The sequence below is a fragment of the Narcine bancroftii genome, chromosome 4 (assembly GCF_036971445.1).
Source record: "Narcine bancroftii isolate sNarBan1 chromosome 4, sNarBan1.hap1, whole genome shotgun sequence".
Lineage (NCBI taxonomy): Eukaryota > Metazoa > Chordata > Chondrichthyes > Torpediniformes > Narcinidae > Narcine > Narcine bancroftii.
Window position 1 is genome coordinate 92,375,161 of NC_091472.1, and position 12,303 is coordinate 92,387,463.

At 38.6% G+C, this 12,303-nt stretch overlaps 1 protein-coding gene and 1 long non-coding RNA gene across 9 annotated transcripts in view; one reads left to right on the forward strand and one right to left on the reverse strand.

Annotated features, from left to right (window-relative positions):
- The window catches only part of LOC138760837 (uncharacterized), a 154,326-nt gene extending 151,152 nt beyond the window's left edge, over nucleotides 1–3,174 (forward strand). Inside the window, exon 5 of the long non-coding RNA XR_011355894.1 lies at nucleotides 2,999–3,174. This is a non-coding gene — a long non-coding RNA (uncharacterized lncRNA). The remainder of the gene's footprint in view (nucleotides 1–2,998) is intronic.
- Nucleotides 1–12,303, reverse strand: part of LOC138760836 (KH domain-containing RNA-binding protein QKI) — a 628,685-nt gene that overhangs the window by 142,251 nt on the left and 474,131 nt on the right. The window lies entirely within an intron of this gene.

A 12,303-nucleotide genomic window follows, 5' to 3' on the forward strand; every position in this document is an offset into this window, starting at 1 on the left:
GGATAATGCACAATGCTATCAAAATTTGCCCTGCTCCAATTAAGGACTTGTGATAACTAATTAAATTATGGTCACTGGTCTCAAAAGAGCAGGAATCTAGTGTTGCACCTGCTCTAGTTGGACATCTTAATTGTGAAAGAAGGATGGAAATTGGCAGATAAAGGGATAAAACATTTCAAGAACTATATGGGTGCAGGATGCAGAATTTATGGAGTCAAAAATATATCAGAGACCAAGTTTGGTGAGTGGTCCCAGATAAGCATGGGACAAGGATGGTTCATATCCATAAAGCCCATATCATTTCACCTCTAACTGGAGAAAATGAGCGGATTGCAAGATACTGTTCACTGTAAGGTCAAATTTTGCCAATTGGATGAGTGTATTGGTGGAGAGAAATGAAATAACAGAGTTCTGAGTAAGCTAAATACAAAATAAAATAGTTCAGTAACCCAAGCTGATATGCAGAGCCTCAGGATAAGCAGGAATCAAGGTTCTGCACTTCATTACCATAACGATATGGCAGTTGTGGAGGTTGGTAATGTCAGATGATCCTTTACAGGGACAAAAATAAAGAATGTAGAAGTAACACAGTTAAATAATCAACTTCAGCTGTCACTGGCATTATAGGTGACAGGGGCATTAAAGTTGGAAATAGCATAAAAAATGCCCATCTTTCAAAGACTGAAAATATGGTTGAGGACCTGGAGAGACACAGACTTTTTAGAGAACTAAGGTGACAAGGTAATCTAAGAGATAATTAGCAAAATCAACAGCAGAAAAGTTGTTCTCTCATCATAACAGGATCGTAAGGTATAACTATTAACATGGAAGAGTTAGCATGTACAGTGAGGCATTGAAAGGGGAATAGAGACATGAAGTTGACAGTTTCTTAATGAAAAGGTACAGCACAGAAGCAGTCCATTTATCCTATCACATTCATACCCAACCTTTTAGCCCATTAGCTACACTAATCTCATTTGTCTGTATAGGTCCCTATCCTTCGATATTGTCCCTATTTAATTGCTTGTATAAATGTCTCTCAAATGTAGTGATTGCATCACTGACTTTGGCAGTGAATTCCAAGTATCAACCACCCTCTGTACAAAAATTATTTCCTTCAAACTCCATTTAAAACTCTTTATGGAAACTTAAACCTGTACTCTGTTGTTTTAATTTTGGATGAAGTACAAAAATGACAGAAGTCAGGAGATCATTTCAAATTTCTGCACACTGCAGAAAAAAAAAGTTGTACAGGTCCACTACTGTCCTGGGGGTAGAATCCAAAACACCCATCAGAACCATTCAACTGAATGGCACTTCTTGGTTATCGACTTAAATTCTTGACAGTAATGTTAAGTCAACATGCCTGACTGCATCATTTGGCAACATTACAAACTTATGAACTGAAACATGTAATGCTAAAACAGCTGCTATGAAATGAGTGAAATGGTCCTTGGCCAGTCTGGGGACTGGTTTCAGACCACAATTGAATAAGATGCGCTGAGCTATTCAAATAGTTAATGTAGGTTTTATTTAAAATTACATACTAGCCTTATTTAATGGTCTGGAAAAATCTGCATAGCTGAAATGGAACTCCAGCAAAATTCAGAATTAACAGAATTACTGACCTTAAATAATAACCGAGAAGCAGTCTTAAACATAAACTGATGAATCCAAAGGTCAGCACAATGGAGCAGCTGGTAGAACTGCTGGCTCACACAACTGATAACTAAGTTCAATCTTGACCTGGAGTGCTGTCAGCATAGAGCTTTAACATTCTCCCTGTTCCTCCATTTCCTCCCTCTTCGTGGTCTGGTATGGAAACACCAATACTCCAAGCATAAAGCCCTCCAGAAGGTAGTGAACACAGCCCAGAACATCACAGTCAAATCCTCCTCACTAATGAGCACATCTACAGGGAATGCTTCAACTGGAGAGCAGCAGCCATCATCAAAGACCCTCACCACCCAGCACACGCTCTGTTCTTGCTGCTGCCCTCACGTAAGAAGTATAGGTGTCTCAAGACTCACACTGCCAGTTTCAGGAACAGCAGCTACCCCTCCACCATCAGAATCCTCAATGACAAAGTCAACCAAAGACTTATTTAAGGACTCTTTCTTGTGTACTTTATTGATTTTCTTTTTGTTCTCTCTGATTTGCACAGTTTGTTTATAGTTCATTGTTGTTTAAATTTTACACTGTGTACAGTTTATTTTTTTGCATTACCAATCTCAGGATTGTATGTATGTAATCAGACAATAAATCTGAAATCTAAATCTGAAATCAGGTTGGCACTGCGTCAATCTATTATTGTTTTTCAATTGCAGGCATATAATGGCACAATGAAGGATTTTTTTCTGCAAAACGGGCATAAAGGAATGTGTAGGAATTTTGAGTAAATTCTTGCACCGTGATCTATCCTGCAGGATCCCTACAACTTTTTGGAGGAAGCCTGCAGTGTAAATTGTACAAGAAAAATTTGTTGACAGTCATCCACTCCAATGCACATCCAACCACTGGGACTGTTGCGCTCAGGTACTTGCAGTCTCAAAAGGCTAATTTTTTTCTGCTATTTTTCCGACATTGCAGTCTAAAAAACATGCATGACTATCTTGTTGGGATGGCTCCACATAAACAAAGCTGAAGCCAAAACAAGGAAACTATTTTTTTTTTATTTGACTGATTTCTGCAAAGCAGAAATTATTTTGCTAAAGCAATTTTAAAAGAGGAAGGACAGATCATCCAAAGCTAGAAGTCTCTGATGGCAAAGGAAATGGGAGTGGAAATAAAACTAAGCGTCAGGTACAGAATATAATGGAAAGCTAGGAAAACTATTGAGTCTGCTGAGGAAATTGGAGGCAATTTACTGGTCAGAAAAGTACAAGAACAGTTACTAATAACACAAAAAAAGGAGACAAAAGCTTTTGGAAATACAGTGCAACTCAAATTATCTGAAATCGGATTCTCCAAAATCCTAATCTATCCAAAATTTTTTCAGAGCTGAACTGACCAGGAATGTCAGGTTCTTGGCGGTGGGAGCAGCGGAAGTTGGGCTCCCGGCGATGGCAGCAGCAGACCTTAGGCTCCCAGGCAGGAGTAGGATTCTCGGGCTCCTGGCATGAGCGAGGCCTTGGTGGGGAGGTGTCGGTGATCGCTGGTGGCCAGCATTTTTTGTTGAGAATTAAACATTATTTTAATGCTTAAAAAGCCTTACCTTTTTATTTGTTGTTGTTTAAACACTGTTACAAGTGATTTGGTGTTGCTACTGGGCTGTTTTTCAAAAATGACCAGTTCTTCAAAAAAAACATTTATCCGAAATAGTCCCAGTCCTGACCATTATGAATAATTGGAGTTGTATTGCATTCAAGTGACTCAAATTTGATAGAGGAAGAACAATTTTGAAGTATGCAGAAGATTAAAAATAATTGGCAATGCAGAAAACAGTGAACTTGACAGCAAAGTAAGAGATTTCTGGAAGAAATACTCAAACTCAAGAAATGGCTATACATACAAAAGGAGCAATTTAATCTAGACAAAGCAAATGTCACTTGTATGAAACAGAACCGGTAGCACAATTTTAATAATCTATTTTGCAATGGGAATGCACATTTATAAATCTGCCTGATAAAGTAACAAAGAAAACATAAATGATGCCTAGATTTGTAATTTAAAAAAAATGAAAATGCAAGTAAACCAAGACATTACAAATCTCCAATAAGGCCAGAGATAGGTTACTGTGGTAATTTCACTTATAAAAAAATAAGTTTGAATTTTGCTTTAACCAATTCAACTTCTCAAATTGCCATACTAGAAATAGTATCTGGACTTGGGGTTCTGGAAGAGTGCTTGCACTCTCAACCTTGTTACTCCAAGGTGAAAGATGTCTATCAGTTCAATCATGACTTGATTCTATGCAGCCAATTTTGATCTTTATCAAATTACAATTTCCTGAAAGAAAACATGTCGTTTCATATAGAAAGGTATTTTGCATATATTTTTATGGATCAAAAATAACATTCTAATCTACAAAATGTATAAACCAAGTGTCCTGAGTTCCATGAACAATACTCAAAACTCAGCAGGTCATGCAGCATTCATGGAAAGCAATAAGCAGTTGACATTACAGCCCTTTATCAGAGCTGACTCTTGTTTTCCATGGATGCTGTGTGACCTGCTGAGTTTCTCCAACACTTTGACTATTGTTCCAGTTCTCCAGTACCAGCAGACTCTTTGTTTAACTTCCTGTGTTCCATCCCTGAACACTGTAAATATAATACTTGCTCCAATGGATTCAAACTATAATCTAAAATAAATTTAGAGCCACTTAACTGTAAATAAATGACATGATCATGGATTTTCTCACCTCCAGGCCGTAATCAGTGAGGATTGGTAAAAATATCTCCTTCACAATCTCCATTTTAAAATAGATTCTATTTAATATTCCATACATGCAGTAACTACAATCATTATAATGCTGCAATATAAAGGAAAAATAAATTGATTACATACATGATGGTTTAAACTTGTTTGGCAGGAGGGGGTGGGGGGGTGGGAAATCAAAATGAGAGTACGGAGAGCAGGGAGAAAGTACACCTAAATTAGAAGGAATGGAGGAAACAGAATGAAAAAAATAAATGAAGGAGGGAGGAAGGTAAAGGTAGCTGGTAACAACAGGAGTATATGTGGAGGACTGTCTCTCAAGTGCATATATTTTAATGCAAGGAGGCTTGTAAATAAGGAGGATGATCTTAAGGCATGGATAGCCACATGGAAATACGATATTGTGGCCATCAGTGAAACTTGGTTGCAGGAAGGGCATGTTTGGCAGTTAAATCTTCCAAGGGTTCCCTTGTTTTAGGCATGATAGAACGGGGGGAGAAAAGGTGGAGGAGTTGTATTGCTTATTAGAGAGAACCTTACTGCAGTGCAGTGGCAGGATGGTTTGGTGGGAACGTCCAGTGAGGCTATTTGAGTAGAATTTAGGAATGGCAGAGACATGAATACATTAATGGGAGTGTATTATAGACCACCAAATGGACTGAGGGAATTAGAGGAGCAAATTTGTAAGGAGATTGTGTATATGTGTAATAAATACAAAGTGGTAGTTGTGGGAGATTTCAACTTTCTGAACATTAACTGGAACACCCATACAGTAAGAGGGCTGGGATGGGGTAGCATTTGTTAAATGTGTTCAGGAAAGTTTTCTTAATCAATTTGTAGAAGAACTGACTCGAGAGGGGACAGTATTAGATCTCCTATTGGGCAATGAGATAGGTCAGGTGACAGAGGTTTGTGTTGGGGAACACTTTGGATCTAGTGATCACAATACTATTAGTTTTAGGCTAGTAATGGAAAAGAATAGAGGTGGGTCAAAGGTTGAGATTATTGATTGGAAGAAGTCAAATTTCAAGGGGATGAGAAAAGATTTGGAGAGTGTGGATTGGGAGAAGATATTTTCAGTGAAGAATGCAGCTGATAAATGGAGGTTATTCAAAGGAGAAGTTCTGAGAGTGCAGAGTTGGTATGTCCCCGTGAGGTTTTCAAAAGATATTGGGAACTTGGTTCGGAGGAAGAGGGATGTGTATAACAGGTATAAACAGCAAGGAAGAGATGAACTGCTTGAGGAATATAAGGAGTGTAAAAAAATCTTAGGAAGGAAATTAGAATGGCTAAAAGGAGATATGAAGCTGCTTTGTCAAGAAAAGTAAAAATAAATCCAAAGGGTTTCTATTGGTACATTAAAAGTAAAAGAATAGTGAGGGATAAAATTGGGTCTCTTGAAGATGAGGGGGATAGGCTCTGTGAGAAGCCAGAGGAGATAGGTGAAATTTTAAATGATTTTTTTCTTCAGTATTCACTAAGGAAAAGAATATTGATCCAGATGAAGTGAAAAAATATGGTAAGGAGCTCATGGATAATATAAGAATTAATGAGGAGGTAGTGTTGGCTATACTGAAGAATATCAAGGTGGATAAATCTCCAGATCCTGACAAAATATCCCCTAGGACTCTGAGGGAGGTTAGTGAACAAATAGTGGGGGTGTTGACAGAAATATTTAAATGTCACTGGCCATGGGGGAAGTGCTGGTGGACTGGAGGGAGGCTCATGTTGTTCCTCTGTTCAAAAAAGGATCCAAAAGTAAACCTGGTAATTATAGGCCTGTAAGTCTGATGTCAGTGGTGGGTAAATTAATGGAAAGTGTTCTTAGAGATGGTGTATATACAATATTTGGCAAACAGGGATTGATTTGGAGTAGTCAGCATGGTTTTGTACGTGGTAGATCATGTCTAACAAATAATCTTAGTTTTTCAAGGAGGATACTGAAAAGGTTGATGATGGGAAGGCGGTGGATGTTGTCTATTTGGACTATAGTAAGGCTTTTGATAAGGTTCCCCATAAGAAGCAAGTAAGGAAGGTGGAAGTATTAGGTATTAATGATGAAGTAATGAAATGGATTCAACAGTGGTTGGATGGGAGATGCCAGAGAGTAACGGTGGAAGATTATTTGTCGAATTGGAGGCTGGTGATGAGTGGAATGCCTCAGGGATTGGTATTGGATCCACTGCTGTTTGTCATATATATTAATGATCTAGATGATAGGGGGGAAAATTGGTTTAGTAAATTTGCAGATGATACAAAGGTTGGTGGTGTTGTGGACAGTGAGGAAGATTATCAAAACTTACAGGGTGATATAGGACAGTTAGAAGAGTGGGCTGAAAGATGGCAGATGGAGTTTAATACTGATAACTGTGAGATGCTACATTTTGGTAGGACTAATCAAAATAGGTCATACACATTAAATGGTAGACAACTGAGGAGTGCAGTGGAACAAAGGGATTTAGGAGCCATGGTACATAATTCTCTGAAAGTTGAATCACATGTGGATAGGGTGGTGAAGAAGGCATCTCGTTTGTTGGTTTCATAAATCAGAGCATACAATACAGGAGTTGGGATATTATGTTATGTGGGGGTATGAAATGAACTTAAAGTGAGATTGATGTTAATATTCAAAGATAGGTTGGATAGGTATATGGACAGGAGAGGTGTGGAGGGTTATGAGCCAAATGTGAGTCAGTGGGACTAGGTGGGAGATGTTTGGCACTGACTCATAGGGCCAAACTGGCCTTTTTCTGTGCTTTAAATGGTTATATGGTTATAAAAAATACTCTGCATCTGCATGCATCTCCTCCAGCAATCCAAAAGAAACAGAGAAAAAGAGTAATGCAGAAAAACATACGCATAATAATTGTACCTCTAACAATATAAAGAAAAACCCTCCCAAAGAGTGTTATCTAGTACAACACTAATTCCCTCCAGTTTTTGGATTGTGAGGAAAGTCACAAACACACATAATCCCACAGAAACCAACACCTCCCACTCCTCCCAACTTCCTTGGTGTATTCAATATATAAGCTTTAATCACTCATTAACATAAAAGGAAAAAAATAAATCACCAAATTCTTCCATCTCAATTAAGAAATAAAAAGAAAAGAAAAGAAAGAAGAAATAGTTTATTGCATCAAGTTCGTGGTAACTAAGGGTTAAGCTTGAGGAAGACTCCGAATTTATTATTTCGCTTGAACAAAATCTGTAAAAAATTTATTCTGTTGTCCCAGAACAAAGATCTTCAAAGTAGCAGGATATCAAAGAACAAACTTGTAAACTTTATCATGTAACATCTCTTGGCAATAAATTTTCATCAAGTCAGGGTAAAACAAGATCCTATCCCCTTCACATAACAAAGGACACTGTCGTTCCCTTTCCTCTTTTCACAACAAGACTCAAAACCTTCTCTCTATCCTGATATTGCAGAAACTTTATTGATATAGAATGTGGCTTTTGATTAGGAGAAGGCTTAGTTCTCAGGGCCCTATAAGCTCTCAATTTCAATCTTGTCCTCAAAGTTACTTTTTCCAAATACTTTAGGAATCTAATCTTGACGGAAATGAGTCACATCTGGGCCTTTTTTCCATTTGGCAGACCCACGATTTTAATATTATTTCTTCTACTAAAATTTTCCAAAATATCCACTTTATCAGAAAGTTTTTCATTTACTCTAATTAAACCTTTAGTTGTACCTTCCACATTAGTCACATGTTTCAACATGTTGTACATCATCTTGAACTTTAGAAATTGTTTATTTGATTTCCTCTAATTTCATCTTCATTTTATTTACCTCATTCAATATTTTATCAGTTTCTTCTTTCATCTCCTTAATTTCATCTTTAATCTCAGTCTTAATTTCCTTTAATCCTTCTCTCATTTCCCCTGTCATTACTTTGTCAGAGTACATACTTTCATAAATTGATCCATTATCATTATGGATAAGTCCTCTTTCTTCAATATGAGATCTAACTTTAATTTCCTCTACATCCTCTTCTTGTATCCCTTCTTCCTCCTCTTCAGTTGAAGAGCCTCCTTTTGAACCCAATTCTTCCTCCTTCTGTGCATAAGTCGAGCTCCCCGACTTTTCTCCAAGATGCTGCTGCAACTCCCAGTAGCGCTTTGGGTTTCGTCGCACCTCGAATGCGCGGTTCACTTACAGGTTCTTCATCAACGCCATCTCTCCGCATTAGCAGCTGAGAGGCGCCAACATAAGTCTCCTTCAGAAGCTCACCAAATTGGGAGTCAGTTCGAAGTCCAGTGCCCTGATTCGTCGACAAGGTAGGTCCCGGTTCTTTTTTCTTCTTGTCTTCCCATCTGGTTCACGATGTCGTTGTGATCACTTTTTTTTGGAGGCATTATAGGAGTAAGGTAAGAAGGTTTAAGAACACTTTAAAAACATTTTAAACTTTAAACAGTATTTATTTAAAACTTTTTTAACTAATTTCCCAAAGGAGTCAGGAGCCTATGTGTCAATCCTATGGCAACACGTGATGTCCCCCTTCGCAATCTCCATCAGTACTGGAGCACCACAGGGCTGCATTCTTTGTTCCCTGCTCTAGTCACTTTATATCTATGATTGTAAAACAATAACAAAACTTACATATTTGCTGATGAATCAAAGATGGGGTGTATAAAAAGGGGTGAAGAGTCATCATACAGGAGGGATTTTGAAAACTTGGCTCAATGGTGTATGAACAACAACCTCAAATTTAATGTTACCAAAACCAAATAGCTGATTGTGGACTTCAGGGAAAAACCAGAGGTGTAAAATTCAGTGATCACTGGGGGAATCAGAGGTGGACAGAGTGAGCAAATTTCAATTCCTGGGAGTCACTATCTCAGAGGACCTTTCCTGGACTCAACACAAGGATGACATTGTGAAGAAAGCGCATCAGCACCTCTACTTACTCAGGATTTTTCAGAGGTTTGTTATGACATCAAAAACCTTGGTAAACTTCTACAGATGTGGCATGGAAAGTGTACTGACCAGCTGCATCATGGGAGCATTAATACCAGAGTGAAGAGGCCTTCCAATGGTAGTGGACACAGCATAGTACATCACAGGCAAAACTCTCCTCACCATAGAGAAAATCTACAGGGAACACTGCCATTGAAGAGCAGCAGCAATCATCAAGAATCCACACCACCCAGAACATGCACTGTTCTCACTGCTGCAATCAGGAAAGAGTGCACACATGGGTGCCACAAGTCTCACATCACCAGGTTCAGGAACAGTTGCTACCACTCACAGACTCCTAAACAAGAAACATAATCAGAGACTCACTTAAAGATTCTTACTTTACTCATTATTTATTATTGAATAGTTATTTTCTGTGTTTCAGTCAGTTTGTTTACATTTCTTTCTTTATCTATCTCCTTTTTTTAAATGCATCTTTTCTTGAGTACAGTTTTTTGCACTACCGATAAATACAAATTCTGCCTGACCAGCAGGAAAAAGAATCTTAGGGTTTTTTTTAGATTTCAGATTTATTGTTAGAGTACAGAATATACAACCCTAAGATTACTTTTCCTACGAGCGGGGCAGAACCACCACTTATCGGCAGTGCAAAATAAACTGACATCATAGACATGTAAATATAATAAATGTAAACAAACTTTCTGTGCAATACAGAGAGAGAGAGAAAAAAAATCAAAGTGCAAAAGTAAGAGTCCATAAATAAGTCCACGATGAGTTTGTTGTTGAGGTGTCTGATGGTGAAGGAGTAGCAACTGTTCATGAACCTGGTGGTGTGAATCATTGTGCATCAACATCTCTTTCCTGGTGGCAGCAGCAAGAACAGAGTGTGTGCTGGGTGCTGTGGCACCTTGATGATTGCTGCTGCTCTCTGACATCTGTGTTCTCAATGGAGTAGAGGGTTTTACCTGCGATGTCCTGGGCATTGTCCACTACCTTTTGCAGGGCTTAATGCTTAGGGGTATTGGTGTCCCCATAAAAGACCATGATGCAGCTGGTTAACAGACTTTCCACCACATATCTGAAGAAATTTGGCAGAGTTCCGATGCCATACCAAATCTCTGCAAACTCCTGAGGAAGTAGAGGCACTGATGTGTTTTCTTCACTATGCCATTTTGGAGTTTTGTCCAGGAAATGACCTCCAAGATAGTGACTCCCAAGAACTTAAATTTGCTGACCCTCTCTACTTTTGAATCTCCACCGATCACTGGATCATACACCTCTGATTTTCCCTTCCTGAAATGAACTATCAGCTCCTTGGTTTTGGTGGCATTGAGTGTGACATTTTTGTTGGTGCACCATTCAGCCAAGTTTTAAATCTGCCTCCTGTGTATCGACCCATCGCCGTGGTCTCATCAGTGAATGTGTGGATGGTGTTGTTGTCATACAGTGCCACACAGTCATCAGTGTATAGCGAGAAGATCAGGGAGCTAAGAATGCAGCTTTGTGATGTTCTGGTACTGACAGAGATTGTGGAGGACATGTTCTTGCTAATTTTCACTGATTGTGGTTTGGAGGTGAGGAAATCCAGGATCCAATTACACAGTGAGGTGTTGAGTCCCAGGTCTTGGTGTTTAATGATCAATTTTGAGGGGATGATGGTGTTAAATGCTGAACTATAGTCTATTTTTTGTTAAAAAAAAACCCCGATGTTTGCATTTTTGTATGTGATGTCTTGCATGAATCCTGACAATAAATCTGAACTTTAAAATTGAAGCACTGCATTACACTCCATTGTTGCATAATTTTTTGTTCTGCTGGATTGATCTTTGTCAATCTGTCAAGTAATTTCAGATATTCAGGAATTATTTTCAGTGTTTGTTTTGCTATAACATTCAAAACATGCAAAATTCCAATGGGAAAATAAGAAAAGGGCTTAAAAAAAATGAAACAACAGTTGATCAAAAGACAAAATTATTTTGACATTTATAAACCTTGTTTTAATTGCCAATCTTCCTCATTGTCCAAACAACACATTTAAAAATTGTTGTAAATGATCTCATGTGCTCCTTGGAATCACAAGAATCATGTGCAACAAGCAAAACATTAGGATGACTGATTGAACAGCAGCGGAAGGGACAACTATACAGCCTTGGGTGATTTCCCATGTGAAGAAGAGACATTGCTTAAGATGTTCTGGTGATTAGGAACCAAGCAACATTAGTTCTACTGAGATGAGTAAAAGATACAGAATTTGTGTTTAAAATGAGTTTTTAAAAAAATTAAACAAGAGAGCAAATTTAGAAATTTGTCAGGGACAAGTCTCTGATCCTGTGAAGAAGAAATCTTATCCCTGACAAAGTTATATGGAATAATAACTAAAAAGAACATGAGGTATTAAACAGTTCAGCAAGAAAGCAACCAGTACAGCAGAAGACATGAATGCAAGAACTCATGGGAATTGGGAAAGAAATGTACACTGTATGAAATGATCCAGTTTGTTTGAATAAAAATCTTAATTTGAGTAGTGAAGCATTCCAGCAAAACAAGAGCATTTTTTTTCTTCAGTGATGTCAGGTGAAGCTCTGTCTATGTATGATTTGAATCATATCACCATTTTTCTTCTTTGGCTTGGCTTCGCGGACGAAGATTTATGGAGGGGTATGTCCACGTCTGCTGCAGGCTCGTTGGTGACTGACAAGTCCGATGCGGGACAGGCAGGCACGGTTGCAGTGGTTGCAAGGGAAAATTGGTTGGTTTGGGTTGGGTGTTGGGTTTTTCCTCCTTTGTCTTTTGTCAGTGAGGTGGGCTCTGTGGTCTTCTTCAAAGGAGGTTGCTGCCCACCGAACTGTGAGGCGCCAAGATGCACAGTTGGAGGTGATATCAGCCCACTGTCGGTGGTCAATGTGGCAGGCACCAAGAGATTTCTTTAAGCAATCCTTGTACATCTTCTTTGGTGCACCTTTGTCTCGGTGGCCAGTGGAGAGCTCGCCATAGAACAC